The sequence below is a fragment of the Notamacropus eugenii genome, chromosome 2, assembly GCF_028372415.1.
Source record: "Notamacropus eugenii isolate mMacEug1 chromosome 2, mMacEug1.pri_v2, whole genome shotgun sequence".
Classification (NCBI taxonomy): Eukaryota; Metazoa; Chordata; class Mammalia; order Diprotodontia; family Macropodidae; genus Notamacropus; species Notamacropus eugenii.
Genome location: NC_092873.1, coordinates 247971618 through 247995713, shown reverse-complemented (window position 1 = coordinate 247995713; position 24096 = coordinate 247971618). Strand labels below are relative to the sequence as shown.

Sequence of the window (24096 nt, the reverse complement as noted above, 5' to 3'; positions counted from 1 at the left end):
TTCTCTTCCACCTTACCTTCTCCGGAAGATTATTTATATCGTCTTTATTGTCTCACTAATTTTATATCTCTTCCTGTCTACTGGCTGCTTCCCTACTGCCTACAACATGCCCATGTCTCACCCATCCTCAAAAAACCTTCCCTTGAGCCATACAACCCTGCTAACCATATCCCTGTATCCCTTCTCCCTTTTGTGATTAAGTTCCTTGAGAAGGCCATCTAGCATGGCAGCCTCCACTTCATTTCCTTCTTCTCTCACCTAAACTCTGGTTTCAGACCTTCAGTTTGGTTTCTAACCTCATCATTCAACTGAAACTGCCCTCTCTCTTATTTGTCAAATCTGATGACATTTTCTCAGTCCTCACTCTTCATGACCTGACCTGGTCTTTTAATAACCCTCTTCTCTTTATGTTTTTGGGACTCTACTTTCTCCTGACTGTTCTGCCTGCCTGACCACTCCTTAGTCTTCTTTGTTGAATATTCATCCAGATCAAATCCTCTACACTTTTTCATTTGGCGATCTCATCAGGTTCCATGGATTCATATAATCTCAATGGAGATGATTCTCAGACCTATTTGTTCAGCCCTAACCTGTCTCCTGTTTCATATCTCCAACTGCCTATTGAACATCTTGAACTGTGTATCTCAGGCATTTTAAACTCAAAACATCCAAAACTGAACTTGTTACCTTTGATCCGAAGCCTTCCTATTTTCCTACTTCCCTATTAGTGTAGGGTACAATCATCCTCTCTGTGGTCAGGCTTGCAAGGCAGGTGTCACCCTCAACACTTCACTTTCTCTCATTCTTCTATATTCAATCAGCTTTCAATTCCTATCATTTCTACCATCATGATAACTCTCATAAATGCACCCTCCCCCTTCACTTTCTGCACTGCAACTGCCCTGCAGCGAAATGACACAGCATTGGAGTCAGGAAGACCTGAAATCAAATTCAGACAACACTGGTTGTACAGCTGCAAAAAATCATTTCAATTGTGAAATAAGGATAATAATAGAATCTACACCCCACGATTGTTGTGAGGATCAAATGAAATTATTTGTGAGGCACTTAGCACACTTCCTGGCACATAGTGAAATGGCACTTAATGAAAGCTTGCTTCCTTTCTTCCTCCTCTCCTTTCTTCTTGCTGTAGGCTGGACTGTCACAGTACCTGGCTGATATGTCTCCATGTCCCAAGTATCTAGTTCAGCTTCCACTCACTTGACAAACTGATCTTCCTAAGGTTCAAGTCTGACGATATCACTCCCTTATTCAATCATCTCCAGTGGCTCCCTATTACCTCTAAGGTCAAAAACAAAATCCTCTCTTAGACTTCTAAAATCCTTCATAATTCAGCCTTTTTCTACCTTACCTTTCTTTTTACACCTTACTCCTCTCCAACTAATCTGTGATTCGGTGATGCTGGTGTTCTCCCACACAACAATCCATCTCCTGAGCAGGCATTTTTACTGCCTGTCCCCCAGGCTTCCTCATCTCTGCTTCCGCAGCTTCTGAAGCTTCCTTCAAATCTCCAATAAAGTCCCATGTTCTACAAGAAACTTTCCACATGCCCCTTGATCTCATTGCCTTCCCTCTGAGATTATCTCCAATTTACCCCAAATATATTCTCTGCACGTTGTCCCTCTACCTTAGACTGTGAAATCTTGAGAGCAGGGACCACCATTTCTTGATATGCCCACCCCTTAAAATACCTGGCACAAGTAGGCACTTAATAAATGCTTGTTGACTTACTGGCTACTGAGTTTGTTTCTGATTCTTCGTTATCAGTCTCTGCCAGTGATCTACTTCTCTATTTATTTCACCCAGTACCAAATGGGTTTGATGACTGCTGCTTTATAATATAGTTTGAGGTTTGGAATTGCTACGTCCCTTCAGGCTCTTGAATTCTATTACTCCAAGTGAATAAAAGATCCTTTATGGCTTTCTTCCAAATTTGATGAGCTGTTACATAGAAAAGGATCTACATATATTCTATTTGGCTCCAGGTAACAAAAGTGGAGATCAGGGTTTAAATAAAGGAATAAGAAATAACTTCCTAACACAGAGAACTGTTCAAAACAGAGGAAGAATTGAGTTAGATGAGCTCCAAAGCTTGTTCCAATTCTAGGATTTTATGATTCTATTATTTTCTTTTCTTGTCCTTGACCATGCAACACTGAGACTCTCTCCCGGTATAACCCATTCTGTATTATGTGGAGGCTTTGTATTGTAAGTCTAGAGAGTCAGAGAGATTTTCCCCAGTAGAATAACACCATCATCTTCCAAAAATTTAATGAAGTACTGAGGTCACTGAAAAGGACTTAAGAGGAATTGCTAACGAGCAGAAAAATATGTTGCCATGTTGGCTGTGTTTTTCAAACTGACAATTTAAGACTCATTCCAATTTGTGGAAAATGACTGATGTATAATTGGTGTAACCACATCCAATAGTCCATATGCTTTTGGTTTTCAAGACCAGAAGGTTGACACCACCACTAACATCTTTTACTTTGTTAACTTAATTTGCAACCAGTTTTTGTCTATTTAGTTCCAAAACCAAGTCTTCACATTTGAGACTTAGAAAACAGACTACCAAAATGCTGATAAGGCTCTAAAATATAAAAAGTATTAAAATTGCATTGTGACAATTGATTACATAGAATTCTATGATAAATCCTTTATGTAGCTAATGGGTAAAAGTTAATACAACGCAGCAGGAAACTAGTCATTAAAGAACCAAAAAAAATGAACTGCTAAAAATAGGTTCTTCGTTTCAAAAATTTGTAGGATTATGTTCAATTTCCTCATTTTACTAACGAGACACTACAATCTAGAGGGTTTAGCAATTTTTCCAAGGCCACTTCTCTCATATGATAGTTGAAGGATTAATTCAAATTACAAAATAAATGATCTGGTTAAACTTGCATCTGCACAACATAAAGACTTTGTGAGGAGGGGTTTTTATTTATTTATTTTTTTGGTGGGGAAGCAGAAGCTGGGTTGGGAACGTATAATTACACTGGTTAGTCCTGGATGAACAACGTAGACTTTACATAACAAAAAATTCAATAGCATGGCACAATGGAAACTGCTGTGGGCCTGGAGTCTAAGAACTTGGATTCAGATTCCACTTCTGATGATTAGTACAGAGTGTAACCTTGGAGAAATCATTTAACCTTACTAACCTGAGTTCCTCCACCTGGAAAACGAAGGGTAAAATTATCATTAAGAAAAACTAAGAGCTGTTTGCTCTGTTTTTAACAAAGTATTGTAGCAGGTGTCCCAGGTGGATAACTGAGATCTCTCAGCACTACCTTATCATGCCACCGTCCCAGGCTACTGATCTCTTTAGCAAACATCTATTTCCTTTCTTCTGCACAAATAGTCTCTGGCATATTTTCATGGTAGTATTACTTTCATATAGCTTTCCATTCATGTACTCCAGTGTGCTTCTACCCCTCTATTTCCTGGATTTCCTTAATATAATACAGATATATTAAGAATAAATAATTCTATTTCCTCATAAATATTTCCTCTTTTATATATATGTAAATATAAAGAAGAAATGCTCATAAGGAAATACATAATTAAAAATTAATTATATAATGTTAATAATTACATCAATATATTACTGTCTATTATATATATTATATTAAGGAAGAAATACACATGTGGAAATCCAGGAATCAAAGGAGAGAAAGCCAGAGGGAGTACATATACATATATATATATTTATGGCAGCTAGGTAGCACAGTGGATAGACTGCTAGACCTAGAGTCTGGAAGACCTGAGTTCAAATCTAGCCTCATACACTTACTAGCTATGTGACCCTAAGCAAGTCGCTTAACACTGTTTGCCTCAGTTTCTTCATCTGTAAAATGAGCAGAAGAAGGAAATGGAAAAGAACTCCAGTATTTTTGTCAAGAAAACCCCAAACAGGGTCATGAAGAGTTGGATATGACTGAACAACTCAATAACTATCTACACACATGTGTATATGATTGCGTATGTATACTTGGGTACGCACACACATCCTGTAAATAGATATGTATATAATTTTAGGCTCCACTATTAATTATTCTGCAATAAATTTTTTTTAACTAAAAGATATACACACTCAGTGCCATCTTCCAGTCCAGGGCTCATACTTCATCAAACCTCAGTGACTCCGAATGAGCTCAAATCTGCCCCTTTTCATCAGGATCTATCGTCCACCTTTTTTATTACTCCATTCACTGAGCATCTGTGTACACATATATGGGGCTACGAGTCTGATTACTTAGGTTCTTTTTTGCATTTTGTCTCTTCCAGGCCTTCCCATCTGCTCTGCCTATACGCCCTGCAGACTACATTTGCCCCACCTTAGTACCCTTAGGACTTACAGGCCTTCCCATCTGCCCCCAAAATGAACTTTCTTTTATGTGTTGTCTCCCCCAATTAGTATGGGCTGTTTGAGATCAGATGCCATCTCACTTCTTCTATTTGTATCCATGGCCATTAGTTAGATGAGGGAACTAAGATGGAAAAAGAGTTAAGTGCCTTGACCAAGGTCATATAGTTAGTAAGTACTGGAGGTAGAATTTGAACACTGGTCCAATTCCAACACTATTCACTGTGTTACCTAACTGCTTTGGAACATGGAGAAGATCAGAATCACAAAAAATGATGTCCCAGTTATTTCTGTTGGATGAAGAGTAAAGAATACCATGGCTTTTGAAATGATGCATACCTAAAAAATGCACCAGTGCTTTATGGTGTGAAAGAACCGATGGAAGAAGCAGGCTTTCTCTTTCACAGAGGTACTTGGACAAAGCAGGCAGCACTTAGGACAAGAGAGGGTAATGCTCAGATATTAAATGTTGTGTGTTCCAGTCCAGAAACTCAGTCTATCATTAGCAGAGCTCCAGCAGAGACTGCAGGGCCACTCCGAGCAAAAAAACCAAAGGGAGCCTATTATATTCTATGAAGGGATTACTAAGGAATGTATATACTACTCCCTGATGTTCCAAGTCATCAAAACTGCAGGATATAATTCACATCCAACCAGACAGACCCATCTGGTAGCTCATTAGCAAAACATTCAGGCTCCTTTAAGAAACCACTGACTTTTTTTTTGAGAGACCAAAGTAAGGGGGAGGGGGAGATGGTATAATAGTTTATTTCCCAAATAAGTATTCTAGTTAAACACAGGCACCAAACATACTTGTCAAATTAATAAGAACTAATAAACTAGCTTCAACAATCAAAGCCATGATAAACGAAAACTACTAACATAGCAAGAGGAATTCTCTAGCCTAACTAAAATGAACACAAGCAATTTACTAGCTGTGTAACAATCAGTAAATCATTTATCCTTCTCCTGAGCCTCAGGTTGCTATCTGCAAAATGAGTAAATTGGACTAGATAATCTCAAAGGTCTCCACCATTCTAATTGAAAACAGTTGAATTCTCAGGTCTTCATCTGCAGGAGGAAGAGATGGACATTTGCTCAGTAAATTGAAATCCTGACTTGGCTTTCTTGAATCATTTACTTTATATAGCTAGACTTTCAAAACATAGTAATTGCTTTCTTTTTTTATATAGACATAGATTTAAACCATAACTAATTTGAGAGGATTTCTATATATAGGTTTGACTCTACTTAGAATAGCAAATCCACAAGATCCCAACCCTGAAGATCTAAATATAACGGCAATTTAGAATTCAGTTCATCTCACATGAACCCTAAATTTTTCAAGATGGTGAAAATTCAATGAAAGAAAAAATGACTAATAAAAAGACAACCTTTAAATAACCTACACACACACAAACACACACACACACAGAGTATATTTCTAGGAAACCACTTCCCCGTAAACTACTCAATGAGTTTTTTTAAGTATTTACACGTGTTATTTTATTCCTATTGACTGTCATATGGTTTTCTTACAAAAACTGAGAAATATTTTCATCCTCATAGAGCAGATAAAGCATTTACTTTTACTCTCTACTTATTTTCGGCAACAGAGAGAAGTCAGTGAATACAGTACTGACCAAAAGAATGTGAGTTTCATTAAGTGCTTCATGGAGCAGGCCAGTTTAAGGTCTCAATGAGTATAGTATGCTGCACTTAAATTCAAATTGATACTTTTTGCCTTGAAGAATAACGAAATCTCTTGTGTCTATGTGTGTATACATACAGGAGATAAAGACTTACAAACTATATTGCAGAGTTCAAGTTTTCCTTGATTCAAACCCACATGACTCTTCATCTTTGCTCTAGCCACTTAGATAATTCAGCCACAAAGGAACAAAATATGGCTGCAGGCCAAAATGCCACTCAACATATCAAGCTACAAAAAGCTGTATATAGTATACACAGTCAGTCTGCTGCATCTGTAATCCAGATGCATTGGTCCCCACCCATGAAGTCCTAAGAGGACGGTAAGAATTACATATATTGACTAAGCAAAGCAAAGTTAGGCACAGAAACACAATCTTTCTGTTTTTAAAACACCATCCCAACAGGTTTTCATTGCCATTGCTTTATTGTCTTTTTTTATTGTTTTCTTTTGTTTTTACATCACATTTATTTTCGCATACCTCTCCCATTATCTACCCAGCAAGCTATCTCCCATAACATTTTAAAAGAAGGAAAAATACAGTTCAGCAAAATTAACCAATGCATTAACCTAATATGATGGTTCAGAAATTATGCCACACTCACAGTCCCCCAACTCTGTAATGAAGGGAGTGAGGTACATGATCTCAGCTCCTGTCATGGCCCAATTTCTTGATCATTATAACTATACAATGTTCAGTTTCTTTTTTTTTTTTTTAAACTTCTTTCCATTTATATTGTTATAATCATTGTGTACATTGTTTTTCTAGTTCTATATTCCTTAATCTGCACCAGTTCATTTAAGCCATCCTACCTTTTTTGAATTCTTCACATTCCTCATTTCTTACAGTGCAGTAACATCCCATTCCATGTACTACAATTTGTTTAGCCATTCCCCAATCAATGGGTATCTAACTTTCCATCCAATTCTTTCAATACGACCCAAAAAGTGCTTTGAATATTTTGACGTAGATAGAACCAGTCTCTGTGATTTTTAATGACAATGAACCTACAACACAAAATCCCTCTGCAGCTCCATGATGCCACACTCCTTAGCTTCTGTTTCAGGCTGATACTTTTCTCCAAGAAACACATGTACCATATCTAGTCAGCATCTGTGTGTCAGATTACTTCCTTGTGCATTTCACCTTCCTATTCAGCTCCAAACTCAAATATTATTTCACTAAAGATCCAAAAAATATGTAGATTTTTATTTTTCTTGAATGAAGACAAAATGGTGATAAAATTCAAAAATAATTCCTTTTGTCAGGAAAAAAAATGTTCTCTTCTTCCTCTTTCAATGCCCCAACTGGAAAACAAACAAATCAAAAAATGATTCTTCACAACAGGAGATGGAGAAAGAAAAAAGCTTAGAATGGATATATGACAGAATGTACTTCCATACATATCAACAGCGGAGTGACCAAGCCAAACAAATACATAGTAACAGAGAAGGATATTTTTTTAAACTGGAAAAAAAAATTGCTCTGCCTAACAATTACTGACTTGAACCCTATATTTAAATAGCAAACACATTCTTACTTCTTTGTACCTAACCAGAAAATTTTAACTTTTCCTAGCTTTAAGGAATGTGACAGTAACAAGCACAGCATTGTCCCTAGAGATACTTGCAGGCAATTTTTCATATAAGGTGAAAAATGTCCTAATGCAAGCCATGCAACAAGTTACCCACCACCCTGTTGCTTTTACACATAGCGGGGTAGTTCAAGACACCCTTCTGAAAAAGAGGCACCCTTGTGAATGTCATAATACTGACCAAATGCTTCCATCTTTACATGTCAAGTTCTACACAACAACAAGACCATATTTTTAATCAGTTACTTTTTAATTATTTTATTGTTTTAGTTTTCAACATTCACTTCCACAAGACTTTGAGTTCCACATTTTCTCCCCATCTCTCCTCTCTGCCCACCCCAAGACATGTTGCATTCTGATTATCCCTTCCCCAGTCTGTCCTCTTTTCTATCACACCTCTCCCTTCTCTTATCCCCCTCCCCTCTATTCTCTTTTATGGCGATTTCTATACCCCATTACCTGTATGTCTTATTTCTCAGTTGAATATAAAAAAAAAATTTTAACATTCATTTTTAAAACTTTTGGGTTCCAATTTCTCCCCCTTCCTACCTCCCCAATGAAAAGGCAAGCAACCTGATATAGGGTATACATGTGTAGTTCTGCAAAACACTTCCATAACAGTTATGCTGTAAAAAACGAACTATATTTTCCCTCCATCCTATCCTGCCCCCCATTTATTCTATTCTCTTTTGACCCTGTCCCTCCTCAAAAGTGTTTATTTCTAATTATTCCTGCCTCCCATTTTCTCTCCCTTCTATCATACCCCCACCCCACCCCCAACTTATCCCTTTCCCCCCTGCTTTCCTGTAGATAGATTTTGAGTGTGCATGTTATTCCTTAAGCCAAATCTGATGAGAGTAACATTCACTCTTTCCCTCTTATTTCTCCCCTCTTCCCCTCTGCTGAAAAAGCTTTTTCTTGTCTCTTTTATGTGAGAGATAATTTACCCCATTCTATTTCTCCCATTCTTCCTCTCCCAATTTATTCCTCTCTTTCCCCTTAATTTTACTTTTTTAGATATCATCCCTTCATATTTAATTTACCCTGTGCCTTCTATCTATATATAATCCTTCCAACTACCCTAATAGTGAGAAAAGTCTCAAGAGTTTCAAATATTATCTTTCCATATAGGAATGTAAACAGTTCAACATTAGTAAATCCCTTACGAATGATCCCAAAAGACTACAATAATTTAAATGTAAAAAATCTAATATTTAATAAGGATGAATGTAAAATCCTCCACATGGTTTCAAAAACTTAAGATAGAAAAAACATATTTAGACAAATGACATGGAAATCAAAAAAGGCTAACAATCTCAGGCTGCATTAAACAGAAGCAGAGTATCTTGAATAAAGGGGGTTAGATATAATCCCACCCCAAGCTGTTTAGATCAGACCCCCCACCAACAACTCTGTGTTCAGCTTTGGGTACCACATTTTAGAAAGGACATTGATAAGCTCAAGTGTATTCAGAGGAAAGCAATCAGGACGGTGAAGGAATTAGAAACCCCATCATATAATGATTACTTAAGGGATAATTAATCCAGAAAAGAGTCCAGAAATCTTGGAGGTATTTAATAGCTATCTTCAAGTATGGAGAAAGGTTTCATGTCAGAGCCAGCATTCTGTGCACTTCTGTAGGGAAAGTCTGAGTTGATACTATGGCTGCTTTCTTGGGCATTAAAATGTCCTGTTTTATTCTAAGATCCTAGGGACAGTTAAGGCTACAGACTTGCAATCTGACAGTGCTCCCCAAATGATCTGATCCAAGGCAAAATGTGATCAACACTTCCCTGGTCTTTGCAAGTCCATGACCTGGGTTTGGGTCTGAACAACAGGCCTAGTGGCTTTCCCATTTAGAGTTCCAACAGACTGTTGTTGAACAGTCTAGTCCATCAGTCAGCTGGAAATCTCTGCTAGTTCTGAGCAACAGACCTGTAGCTTTCCATTTATTCTGGGATTCCTGTCCTAGTCATTCTGTTACAGGTTTCAGACTGGTCTAAAAGCTGGAGCTGAGACTCCCTTCCACTCATGGATTTGAGCCTCACAGTTGCGGCTTGTTTGTGAACTTGTTCTTATTTCATTATACAGCCCAGAGCCTGTTACTTTTCCTCATCCTATACTGCTGCCATCTCCCTAGGTTCAGGTCCCCTCCTCATTCTGCCCCAGATCTATTACCTGGGTAATGAATGACAGAGTTGCCAGTTAACACCTGTTGCACCCTAAACAAGTTTAGGTTACTATATGTTGGATCCTGGACCTCTTCTTGACCTGGTGCACAGCCTCTCCATACACTGAAATGCTCTGCACAGTATGCTCCTGGCCAGAGTCCATCTTCAGTATCCACAGACCTCTCTGTGTGTCTCCTATGTCAACCTGAGCTGGAAAAATTACTCGCTGTGACTTTTTTCCTTGGATTTCCTGCTCGAGATTCAGTCCGGTGCATTCTCCAGGTATATTTGGAGGAGTTTTTGTTTTGTTTTAATTTATTTTGTTACTGGGGAAGAGGGGAGAGGAAGAACTTAGCTGTACTTCTTGCTACTCCACTATCTTGACTCCTCCTTGAGGAGATATCAGATAGAAGGATCAAACACATTCTAACTGACCCTTGAAGGAAGAATTAGGTCAAAATGGGTAGAAGTTTTAGAAAATTACATTTAGGTTTGTTGCTGTTCAGTCATTTTTCAGTTATGTCCAATTCTTTGTGACCCCATTAGGGTTGGGGATTTTTTGGCAAAGATACTGGAGTGGTCTGCCATTTCCTTCTCCAGTTCACTTTACAGATGAGGAAACTGAGGTAAACAGGGTTAAGTGACTTGCCCGGGGTTACATAGCTGTAAGTGTCTAAAGACACATTTGAACTCAAGAAGATGAGTCTTCCTGATTCTAAGCCCACTGCTCTGTCCACTGCACCATCTAGCACCATGTTTAGGCTAGATATCAAGAAAAACTTCCCCACAATGGGAACCATCTAAAATCGGCAGTGGCAGTGAATTTCTAATAACTGGAGAACTTTAAGCTAGAAGACCTCCTTTCTGGGATGTTGCAGAAAGGATTCCTGCTCAGGTACAGGTTGGACTAAAGGTCTTCTGAGGTCTCTTCCAATTCTGAAAGTCTCTAATTCAAAGGCAGACTGGTAGTAAAAGAGGCAGCAAGGTTTAGCAGAAAAAATAATAGACTAAGAAACAAAAGATCAAAGATCTTTGCCAAAATCCACCAAAGATTACTTGTGCAATAGTGGGTTGGTTGCTTGACCTCTCTAACGCTGTTATCTCATCTCTAAAATCAAGGCGTTGAGAGTAGATCATCTCCATCATTCCATTCTGCTTCCTGACACCGTGGTTCTAGGAAAGTTCCATTGTTGAAAGTCTGGTTACAGAGAAGGTCAGATAATCACAGAAGCAGAGCAGGAAGAGACCTTAGGGGTCATCTGGTGAAATCTTTTCATTTTATATATAGTAAAACTTGGGCCTAGAAAGTCAAAGTAACTTGACCAAGAACCAAGGTTTAAACACTGGTAATCTGACTGCAAATTTAGCACTCCTTCCACCTTGCGTTAACAACTGGAGAGCAACTAAGTAGTATAGTGGATGGAGAACCAGCCCTGGAGTCAGGAGGATCTGAATTCAAATCCTGCCTCAGATTCTTATTAGCTACGTGACCTTGGGTGAGTCACTTAATCCTCAGTGCCTTTAAAAAAAATTGGTGAACCACATATTTTAACTAAGTAAATAGTTTTCTATAAATGTAGTCCGGGTAATTCAAAGCCACAAGAGTTGATAGGACGTTGTGATAAGAGAACTTACTTCAGAGTCAGGAGGTCTAGCAGTCATGTCCTTCCTCCAGCACATACCGGATCTGTGACTCAGCAAGTCACCTAAACTCCCAGGGCCCCAAGTAATATTCTAAGTCTCTAAATTTCCTAGCAGATGCCATCATATTGGGAGAGGGATTTCCTCAATGGAAATTACCCATGCCAATGAAATCACAGGATTTGTGGGGGGAAAGAAACAGAAACGAAAACAACAAAACCTATGTAGAATGTTCAACAAACGGGTGAAGCGAAAATGAACATCAGATATTTTTTGCTGCAACAATCTGTTGCACAAACCAATTTATTAAATGTTATACAAAAACATAAAAGGAAAAAAAATTTATCAAAACGCATAAAGAAAGTCTTGCCAATCTACAGAATTTATGTGAAGGGCTTAATTTATGTGAAGGGCTTTTAAAATGCCCTAAAACAAATTAGTTTTTCAAAACACATTTACCCAAGAGCATTAATGATTGCACTTCTTTAAACTTGCATCTGTTTTTATCTAGAATATACACGCAGATGCAATTTAATCATATTAAAAGTTACCTAAAGGTCTCTCATCTCTATTTTTTTTTTTTTGCAGAGATGACTAATGATATTATCTACTGGGCTCGCTTTGGTTTTTGGTTTGGCTTTTTTTGTTTTTTACCAAAAACATTTAATATGTATCGCTTGGACCCAGAGGCTTAGAAGGAATTTTTTTCACCCAGAGTAAAAAAAGTTAGCAGGTAGTGTAAAAGGGAAAGGAAGTGATTTGGGGGAGGAATGGTGACACCTGCACTGCACAGCAGGAAAAATATTAACACACAGGATGAATTAAAGTTAGTCTTGGTAAAGAGGAAGAACATTTCTTCTTCCAGAAGAAGAAAGAAGGAGGAATGAATGGATAAAGACAGAGAAACTTTGATATGAAAAGCTAAAGAAATGCAGGAATGAGAGGCTCAGTCTTCTCATACATGAAGCATGAAAAGAATGCTAGTTAAGACTGAAACCTTGAAAGACGAAAAAAATTGGAAGAAACATTGTGGGGAAAGGTCTAAGGAAAGGTCTAAGAGGGAATTATAACAACTGCTAAAATTATTATCATCATCATAACAACAGCTAACATTTATATACTGCTTCAAGGCATGCAAAATGCTATACATATGTTATTCCACTTGATACTTAAACAACCCTGAAAAGTGGTACTATCATTATGCCCATTTTGCAGATGAGAAAACTGAGGCTGAGAGGGTGAGTGATCCATCCATGAAGAGATCAAAGCACTGTAAGTCATACTGAAAGTGAAGAACAGATAGGCTACAGAAACTAAATCAGGATTCCCCATTCACATCTATACTGAAAAAGAAATTATTTACTATGAAAAATTTATGCTGTTTTTTGTTTGGAAAGAATGTGAAACCTGTTTTGAAACTGATTCCTATGGACTAGATGATCTCTCGGGTATGTGCAACCCTAAGAGTCTATGTATTTTGTTTTTAAGTTAAGACTTAATAAAATGACTACTTTCTTATGATTCAGTGAATTCTATCTGACTTCCAACGAACATGGATCATGACCTCTGACACCTTACGAGGTCATGTTCATGAGCTGCTATGACAAAAAAAAAAGCTTCAATTAGTGGCTAACCTTTGGATAATCCTCTTTGAATTTAGTTAAGCTGGTCCATTATCTATCCTTGAAGTCTTTGGCAAGACTTGTCAGAACGTGAATTCTCTTGGCATAGCCTCTGACAAACCATGCCCTAATAAGGCTTGGTGGCAGGATTTTAATGAAAGGACGAAAGACTTATTAGTTTAAAATCCATCCATTGAGTTCAAAATAGAATTATAATAAATATCAAACAGGAGAATCATTTTATAATTAATAAAATACCTCACGATACATTCCATGTATTAGGTATTCATATTTTAAAGGGGGAAAGAAAAATCTCTGAGGAAGGTAAAACAAAAGTTCCTACCAATCTTCTCAAATAGGAGGGAATGAGAAAAGATGGAAGAAAGAATGGATGGACTTCGAGGGACTCCTCTTTACCTTCTACCAGCTGCTGTTCCCTCTGCCCCTGTGATGACCTCATAAGGGATTTCAGGCAGGTATGCAGGCAGTGGATAAAGAATATGCAAATGAGAAGGATCTATCTCCCTTAACTTGGGGAAGCACTTCGAAGTTCCCTGGTGTCCTAAAGTCATAAAAAGGCTAGCCCACTGTGGAGTTGGCGCCCTTCTGAGTTGGCAGATGTCCTAAGGTTGATCAAGTCAATGCTTTACCCTGCTGACCAGAGTAGAAATGGAAACAAGGAATCCTCATCTACCTGAGCTAAATGCTTTGTCCTTTACTATAACTGAAGAAGCTTCCTTTTGTAAACTTGTTGAAATGAGACATTTGTCTCATGGGACCTAAACTACCAGAAGGCCAGCCTGCTTCGATCCAGTCTATAACCACATACATATATACATACATACATACATGTGTATATTTATATCTACATCTCTATACATATATGTATATATGTACATACAGTACGCATACATGTACACATACACATGTATACATACACACATACATGTACACATATTTTTGACACCCCCTCCCCAAAAGCCATATGAAGCAAGTATAATTAGCACCCTTAGTTGACAGAAGGAAAAACTGAGACTGAGAGAAGTCAAATGGCATGCATGAGGTCAACAAGCATGTAATAAATGCCTACTACACGTTAAGCACTGGGGATACAAAGAAAAGCACTATGAAATCCACCTGGTCGCTAACTAACACAAAACCAAAAGAACACTAGAATCCTAAAAGTGATTCTGACCCCCATGTAATGATAATGACCAGTCTCAGACCCAGAGATGAAGAAATATACCTCTCTTCTTTCCTTGGAGATGTGGGGGACTACAGGTATCAAGTGCCGCCCACTGTCAGATGAGATCGCTGTGGGTTGACTTGACTTGACTTTTTCTTTAGGAGGGCTCTAGAGGAATGGTATATACAGAAATGACTGTGATACAAAACAAAAGTCATCAATAAAACTTAAAACATAAAAACAAAAAGGCCAACACTTACAGAACAGTTAAACCTCTCATTCTTAACATTTTCTAAAGATACAGTAGTTGTGCACCATTGGAACCCCCAATAAATATCAAAAATGCTGCCAAATAATTTATGCCATTACAAGAGCAACATTCAAAATACTTGTTTACATAAGAATTCCATTTTTACTAGCATGTCCATCAAAGGGTTATTGTCTGCCCGCAGAGAGTTATCTGTTTTTAGTGACTTGGCCCATATATCAAAATAACCAGTAAATTAAACGAGTTTCTGAAAGCCAGATAAGAAATTAAAATTGAAGGTGTTCCTAAGGCTTCTAAAATTATGCTAAGTACATATCTAATCACATACCAATTGGAGTGTAAATCATTGTCAAAGCCTGCCTTTCAATAATATAGATCAATATAACTGAAGGGAAAGGTCATTTTATGCAGTCCATGCTAAAATGTGGTTCAAATTGGAACTGGCTAAAGTCACTGCCCCAAAGAAAAATCCCCAGTCCCCATCCTCAATTACTTGAGGAAAAGTACTAGGCTCAGAGGGAGTAACCACAATCTGCTTGAAATTCACCCTTTCAATCATCCTTGATCTGGACAATCTCCTGGATACTCTCTCCTCTCTGGGTCTTTGTGGCATTACTCTCTCCTGATTCTCCTTCTTCTTGTCTGACTACCCCTTCTCAGTCTCCTTTGTTGGATCTTTATCCAAGTCATGCTGTGCCTACTAAACCATGTGTGTCCCACAGACTTTTCTCTTCTCCCTGTAGACCATCTCATTTAGTGATCTCATCAGTTTTCTTCAGTTCATTTTTCAACTATCTATGCTGATGATTCTCAGATGTATTTATCTATTCCTCACCTTTCTCCTGACCTCATCTCAGATCATCAACTACCTTTTAGACATCTCAAACTCAAAAATTCGAAATGAAACTCATTATCTTTCACCCCAAAACCCTTCCTTCTTAACTTTCCTATTACTACCTACGGTGGGCAGCTAGGTTGTGCAGTGGATAGAGCACCAGTGCAGGAGTCAGGAAGATCTGAGTTCAAATCTCACCTCAGACACTTGACACTCACTAACTGTGTGACCTTGGGCAAGTCACTTAACCCAACTGCCTCATCCTGGGTCATCTCCAGTCATCCTGATGAATATCTGGGTCATTGGATTCAGATGGCTCTGGAGGAGAAGTGAGGTTGGTGAGCTGCACAGCCCTTCCTCACTCAAAACAAAGTCAAGTGCAAGTCATGTCATTATTTCTCTGATGGCATGGTCTTCTTCAGCAATGAAGGATGAACACACATTACTATCTAGGGTATCACCATCTTTCTAGTCTCTTAAACTTACAACCTTAGTGTCACACTGAACTTCTCCCTTGCACTTATCTCACATCTCCAATATACTGCAAAGTTTTTATCATTCCTACCTTCACTTCACCTCTCTGATGTGCCTTCTTTTCTCCTCTGAACAATGCCACCTAGGTACTGGCCCTTATCTCAAACCTCTGATAGTGCAACAACCTTCTGGTTGGTTTCTTCAACCCATCAGCTGCCAGAATGATCTTCGTAAAGTGAAAGTCTGACTATGTCACACACACACACACACACACACACACACACACACACACACACACACACACACACACACACACACACCTTCTCTACCCAATAAATTCCAGTGGCTTCCATTTAAGTCCAGGATCAAATATAAAGTTGTGTGTTTAGTTTTTAAAGCCCTTCACACCCTTCCCTTCAGATTTTCTTATATTCTTCCCTTTTCCTAGTCTCCCACCTAACACTTACAATGCAGTGTCTTTTCACTGGTTGTCCTCAAGACCTACAGTGTTCTTCTTCCTCCTCTCTGCCTCCTGGCATCCCTAGTTTCCTTAAAGACCCAGCTCAGCCCCTCCTGACAGCAACAGCTATGGGATGGTAACGGAGAGAGTGAGCCAGCGACCCATCTCTCCTCCACCTGCCCCATGCAGTGTGCCCCCTGACACTGACCCGACCCCAACCCCTGCCAACAGGATGATGATGAAATATGTTCTGGGGCAGAGCATGTTCCAGAGCTCCTGGGACCAAGTGTCTGCTGCCTTCTGGCAGTGTTACCCCAATCCCTACAAGCAAGCATGTGCTGACAGAGGGCACTGGGCCCCGGGAAGGTGACTCCTGATCAGAAGTTGCTGTCCATGTGGCTTCTAATGAAGACCAACAGAATGCCTCACCGGGTGGAACACTTCTTTTCTGCTAATGGAGCCCACTCAGTGTACATCCTCGAGGACTGTGTAGTGGACCCACGGAACCAGACCATGACTACTTTCACCTGGAATATCAACTATGCCTGGCTAATGGTGGTAGAGGAAACGTGTTTACTGTGTAAAGCCTGAAAACAATGGCTGGATGGAAATCCAACAGGTGACCTAGAGACTCCAGAGCTGTCCAGGAGTTTGGCCTAGCTAGATTGAAAAGTAAAATGACCAAGACCGTCAAAGGCTTTGACTACATCTTGGCCAAACTACAAGGGGAAGCTCCTTCTAAGATACTTGTTGAAACAATTTAGGAAGCAAATGAGAAGGTGACAGAAACTGCTCCAGCAGCTACCAAGAGTGGCTGAGGACCTGGCTACCAAGGCAGCTACTAAGCAGCAGCAGCAGCAACACTATGTTTAAAGGAGTCACCCTGATGCTGCCCTCCTAAATCACCAGTACCCAAAGCTGAGAGCTTCCTGTAAGACCTGGCATTGGGCCCAATGCCCCAGGCCCCAAGCAGACCCAGACCGTCAACACAATGCAAGCCCACAAACAATCCAGCTCTTGTCCTATTACCTTCCCTTTGTCCAAGTTATAATTTATCATTAAAAATAAATTTTAAAAAAAGGCCTAGCTCAAATCCAGTTATCTGCAAGAGATCATTCTTGCTCTTCCTGCTTCTCAACCTCAACTCTACAATAATCTTAGCCCCATGATTTACAAATAGGTTCCTTCCTTTCCTTCTTTCTTCCTTCATTTTTATTTTTTCCTTCTTTTCTTCCTTTCTTCCTTCCCTTCTTTCTTTCTTCCTTTCATTCTTTCTCACCTTCTTTCTCTCTCATTTTTTTTGCAGACAAGAATTTAAAAGGTGCTTTGGGACACTCAAAGATAGCAATGCTTGAGAATATGCAAAGCACTTTAATCACAGTTGAATATAGGTTATTAGACATGCCAATTTACAGATGAGAAAACTAAGACTCAATGAGGTTAATTAAGCAACTCCTCTTTATTCACATAGCTAGAAAGTAAGAAAGCTGAGATTTGTGCCCAAATCTCATAATGCCAAGTTCTGTGCTTTTTTTCGTTAAATCACAGTAGTCTCTACTTGATTTTCTACCAAAACCAAGAATCTCAACTAAATCTTCTCCAACAGGGCTTGACAAGCTTCCACTTGAAGACTTCAAATGCAACGACCAACCATAGTTCCGGAGGACCAATGATGAAGCATGCTACTCACCCCCTTGACAGAGAGGTGAAGGATTAATGATGCAGAATGAACAATGCATCTCTAAATGTAGGCATTTATTTATTTTGCTTACAGATGCATATTTGTTATGAGGGTTTTATTTTTCTTTTATTTCCTATGGGAATGGGAATAAAGGAAGAAAATAAATGCTTATTAATTTTTTTAAAGAGAAAATTTAATTTAAAATATTTAGGAAGAAATTCACTATCCTTCAAGGTAGCCCAATTCTACTTTTGATAGCTCTAATTGTTAGGATTTATTTATACTGAGAAATAATCTGCTTCACCATTTCCACTCATTGCTCTTTGGCTAACCAGATTTAATTTCCCTTCCTAATGACCACCCCCTTCAGGTGACAATCATGCCCCTGTAAGTCTTCTCTAAGCTGAACATCACCATCTCCTCATGGTCAACCATTCCTTAATCATCTTGGTTACTCTCGTGTACATAAGTGCCCCTTACTGTGGTCCCCAGAATTGATTAAAACATTCCAGATATGTACTGAGTATCACAGCATGCTACAAAACTGTAATTTCCTTTCCATAAACACCATACTTTAAGGGAGCAGAACAATACACCTCTTACAATGTGCACAAGAATAAATGGAAGGGGAATGGGATAAGCATTTCTATAGTGCTTACTATGTGCCAGACATTACACTAAGGGTTTTTTACAAATATCTCATGTGATCCTCACAACAGTGCTGCAAGGTAGGTGCTGTTACGATCTCCATTTTGCAGGTGAGAAAACAGACACAAATAAAAGTACAATTGACTTGCCTACGATCACATAGCTAGAATCTGAAGCCAGATTTGAACTCAGGTTTTCCTGACTCCAGGCCTGATGCCTGGATCACAGTGCTACCTGCTGTAAGTGGGTTAGGGCTCCCTAAAGAAAAATGTGTGGAAGCATATTCTCTCAATGACTCAAATGAATTTGTGGACTCATCCATTCGGGAGCTTCCTCCAAGTAGGCACTGGCTCTGGAGAAGAAGGGAGGCTGGTGCCCTGCACAGCCCTCCTTCACTCAAAACTACTTCTTAAACAAGCCTATTCAATGAATGGGTGTTGCCTCACCCTAAGTGAGTACCTCCAAAGACCTTGGCGTAAAGGGTCCAAGGTCTCCCAGTGCTTCATGGGTCATCTTCTGTCATCTTGATGAATATCAGGTCACTGGATTCAGATAACTCTGAAGGAGAAGTGAGGCTGGTGACCTGCACAGCCCTCCCTCACTCAAAACAAAGTCAACGTGCAAGTCATGTCATCATTTGTCTGATGGCATGGTCTTCTTTAGCAATGAAGGATGAACACAATCAATCCATTCATGCTTTCCCATCCACTGTCCCACTTACATACATCCTTCCTAGATAAGGCGGTAAAGTAGATAGAGCACTGGCCTGGAATCAGGAAGTTCTGAGTTCAAATATAGCCTCAGACACAGACTGTGTGACCCTGGGAGAGTCACTTCAGTTTTTTCAACTATAAAATATAGACTATAACAGCATATACCTCCCAGGGTTGTTGTGAAGGTCAAATGAGATAATATTTGTAAAGCAATCAGCATAGTGCTTGGCACATTGTCTTCCCTTCCTTCCCCTTTTTCCCTAAAGTTTATCACTGTCACACTGATCTTCCTCAATTTTTCCTAATATTAGTAGGATGGTCATCTCTCCTGCCTCTCCCTGTAGCTCCTCAGTCTAGACACATAACAAGCTTATCTTCTCTTTCACAATTATTTGACATCTTTTACTCCTAACCTCCTTCAAACTTTCTCAATGGTTATATAGTTCAGGCTGCTCACACCCACCATATGCCTTTGCTTTGCCCCTCTGGGTGATATTCATCTTTATAGAGTTCAAAAGGAAGAGGAGAGTGGGCCAGATCACTTTAGGGAAATTGCAAAATATTTTTACTAACCCCAACTTTCCTAGAATAATGAAGGCCCAACTTTCAGTGCCAATATTTTTCTAACACTGTTATATACCAGTGAGACCTGGAACACCAATGTCTCTAAAGAACTAAAGACAAATATGAACAAACAAAATCCAAAATATAAATCAAAACCAAGAATACTTGAGAAGTATATTTAGGCCACAAAACAGGAGTCTTCTGTTTTGCTCAGTCCAGGGTTACCTCTTAGGTGTATGCCTCCTCTGTCTGAATCCTTGCTATCATTTTCTCTGGGTCATTCTTGGAACTATAAGGAGTTTGATCATGTCAGCCACTTATCCATAAATAACAGGATATGGGGAAAGAAATTGGTCCAAATAGAGGAAAAAGGACTATAGCCCTGAGTCAACTAAACTGGTTTTATTCTATTTCAATTCTTTAATACTACAAAGAATCTATTATCTTATTGATGCAAAAACTGCCTCTAAAGCAGGTGGCAACCCACTGCCACTTTAGTGCAAATATTCTCCCTTAACAGATATAGAATTGAGTATATTTTGAATTTTTGGACCTGTACTTCATAATTTGTTTGCCCGCAAATTAATACAAGTCAATACCCTTTGAATATTTCAAACAGTAGTATCTTAAAATGATCAATAATGAAATGTGGTTAATTGAAACACATAATGGGCATTTACTTTACAGGTGAGAAAATGATAACACTGAACTGTCAGAAATCTCTTGGGTCCATTGGAGCTCTATGATCCATAAGGTCCTTCTGATAACTATTAATGACTTTTCAAGAAAAATGTTAAAGCTAGATGGTAAAATCTTATCCAAATTTTATGCTCCCTCTAGGATATATCATACTGCTTTACACACAGTAGGCATTTAAACGTTTAATGAATCCAATTTAAATGAAATGAGCTTTAGTAGCTGCTGCTCTTTATACATCTGGAGTTTCTTTTGGGAATATACAAGCTAAATTGTTTTCAATTGTTACCAAAAAAAAATAGTTGTTTTCTATTCCTACAGAAGATCCAAATGTGTAACAAGCCATTTCCTAATAAACACTACTATTTATTTAAGGAATATGGCAAAAAAAGAAATTAGCTACAGAGCTGCCAGAAGTAATTATGTTGCCTTCAGACAATTAAGATAATGCTTATGAAGCTTGGAGAGAGACACTGTGCTTAGGGGAAAGAATGCTGGCTCAGGGCATCAGGAGATATAAGTTTTAATGCCAACTGCCAACCTTTTCAACCTTGAAAAAGTTATTAAACTTCTCTGGGCCTCAGTTTCATCATTTTTACGAATGAGGAGAATTAACTTGATCTCTAAGGTCCTTCTTAGTTCTTAAATTCTCTAATTTATGAAAGGTAGCATCATATAGTACATAAGAGCTGGCCTGGGCAAGCGGTTTGTGCTGAAGGCCTACCTCTGCTATGTACTGGATGCATGAACCTGGGTTCACAACTCTGAGACAAGTTGCAGAGAGGATGCAAAGCTTCATTGGTATATCTAGCCCAGTCCCTATCCCAATTCCTATGACTACCAATGAATTATTAGATTCTTTGTGACTTGGTCCAAAGACATTTGAATGCTGGAAATTTCTTCTAATGATATAACAGGCCCAGTATCCCTATTCCTAGAACTACTAGTGAATTATTAGATTCCTTGTTTCATTTGCTTTCATATTTGAACATAAATATGAAAAAATTCTTAAACCTAAATTATTTGTACTTTTAAAAACCAAACCATTATTTTTTTCTAACTGTGTATGGAAAATTTTAAATGTACTTTTGCATTTTTAATTAATCAAATACTTTAGTATAGCAGTATTAGTAAACCCAGTATAAAGGTTTAAAAGTTTTCCTTAAGACTAAGTATAATCTATATAAACTTTACATGCTAATTTACAAACACGTAATGTTCAAATCTTTCCTGAAGTCTGAGTTCATTACAACAATGTCATTTATTTCCCAGGCTAAGATCTATGCAAACATTGAAGACTGGACTTTATTAAGGTTAAAAAATTTTCTGATTAACCAAATTTCCAGAATTTTAAAACTGAGATTTGGTGACAATGATTCCCAAAATGAATTGGAAATATATTACACTTTACATCAGCTCCCAGGGAGGTCCCTGGGCATGTTATTCACTCACCTGGATTCAATTACAGTAAAACTTCACTAGTTCAGTACAATGCCTTGAGTACAGCTTGACAAGAAAATGGTGGGCTGTTTTGGGAAACATGCTAAGCTTAGAACCAGGATCTGGAGAGACTTAAACTAGGCTTACAGTCAGAAAAGAAGCAGTTGGATCCAAAGCCTTGCTGTGTGATCTTTGGACAAGTCACAAGTCACTCCACTTCCCTGAAACTATTTGATTATCTCTGTAATGGAGCTGAATAATACTTGCCCATCATGGAGCTGTTGCAAGGAAAACACTGATAAACTATAAAAGTACCATAGAAATGTAAGCTCTCCTAATTGTCCTAGTAAGTAAAGTATACAGGGCAGTGAGTTTTTTTATTAAATCTCGAAGTGCAGATTATATTGTAATCAGTATAATCTTATTATTTTCAGTAATATATGTTAATTAGAACTAGGTTAATAAAGTACTGCTTTATAAAAATTCAGAGTTGCAATAATGAATAAATAGTAGTAATAAAAGCAAATATTAGCTTCTATTTGCACAGCATTTTACCACTGCAAAGCTTTTACATGCAATGTATTTCTTTTCATATTTATGAGAATCCCAGAAGGTAAGTAACTACAAGGCAGCTAAATGACACAACAGAAAGAGGGCAGGACTCAGATTCAGGAAAACTCAAATTCAAATCCTGCCACACAGACCCTTATCAGTTATACGAGCTTGGACAAATCACTAAGCATCAGTCTCCTCATCTGTCAAATGAGGATAATAATGTCACCATGCACTTCACATCCTTATTGTGAGGATCAAATGAGATGACATATATATAAAATGTTTTGAAAACTTTAAAGTACATACAAATGTGAGTTATGATTTTTGTCATCATTACTAGGGAACTCCCCTGGAAGAGATTCCCTCTATCAGTTCAGATTGGCAACCTAAGGGTCATAGAGATTAAGTGATCTGTCCAGAGTCACAAAGCCAGTGTGAGTCAGAGGTGAGCATGGACCCAATTCCTTCTGTCCCTTAGACCTGCTCTCTATCAACAATATGCTACATACATATTAATGCTTAATTGTTGTTTTATGAATTGAAGACAAAACAATTCCAACTAGGAAGAAAAAGGAGATAGCTAATGGGTTCAACAACTCCAATTTTCCTAGAGTACATTGTCTAGCTATCTCCTTCACCTCCCATTCTTTGTATTCCCCTACTCTATAGTATATAAACTCTTTGTTGGCAAAAATTATGTCATACTTTATCATTTTTATGTCTCTTTTGACAGGCAATGGAATTCTCTGTTATATTTATCCTTCTGCCGACAAATGTTCTATGTTCATTACCTGGTCAGTATTTTTCTCCAGTTAATAGAGATGATTCAAAGGATCTGGCTATCTCTACGTAAAATTATATTAGGACCTCCTTGCATGTAGCAGGCACTTAATAAATCTTTATTGAATGAGGACACTAAGGCCTACTGAGGTTTAGTGATTTGCTCAAGGTCACCAAAGAGTAGCAGAGATAAGTGAGGCCTTATAGGTAATCCACTAGTTGGAATTTAATAAATTTCTACCCATGTTCCTATTTTTTAAATCTTCTGACTCCAAGTCCAGGTTGTCCCCCACTCCCCACCTATGTAATGCTGCCTCCCATAAATAAAAATGAGAAAGAATAAGTTAGTATTACAAGTATGATATCAACAATACTTACCTGGGTCTTGCTATGTAAGTTAGGCTAGTTTTTCCCCTACAAAGAAAGGAAATTGTCTCCTCCAAATGACTGGTTTAAGAGAATAAGGTTTCAGCCACTGCTGCAGGTTTTTAGTTGTCAAAGAACAGCCGTGCACAGATGCTGGGCTTGTAGCCAGAAAAACCTGAATTCAAATCCAGCCCCAGAAATGTATTCTCTGTGGGACCCTGGGCACATCACTTAATCTCTTTTTGCCTCAGTTTCCTCAACTATAAAATGGGGATAATAAAAGCACCTACTTCCCAAGGC

At 38.4% G+C, this 24096-nt stretch overlaps 1 long non-coding RNA gene and 1 pseudogene across 2 annotated transcripts in view; one reads left to right on the top strand and one right to left on the bottom strand.

The window, feature by feature from the left end:
* The window catches only part of LOC140527093 (uncharacterized), a 128353-nt gene that overhangs the window by 90445 nt on the left and 13812 nt on the right, over window positions 1–24096 (bottom strand). The gene's annotated exons all lie outside the window — the stretch shown is intronic.
* On the top strand, window positions 16586–17226 carry LOC140527089 (PRELI domain-containing protein 1, mitochondrial pseudogene; annotated as a pseudogene).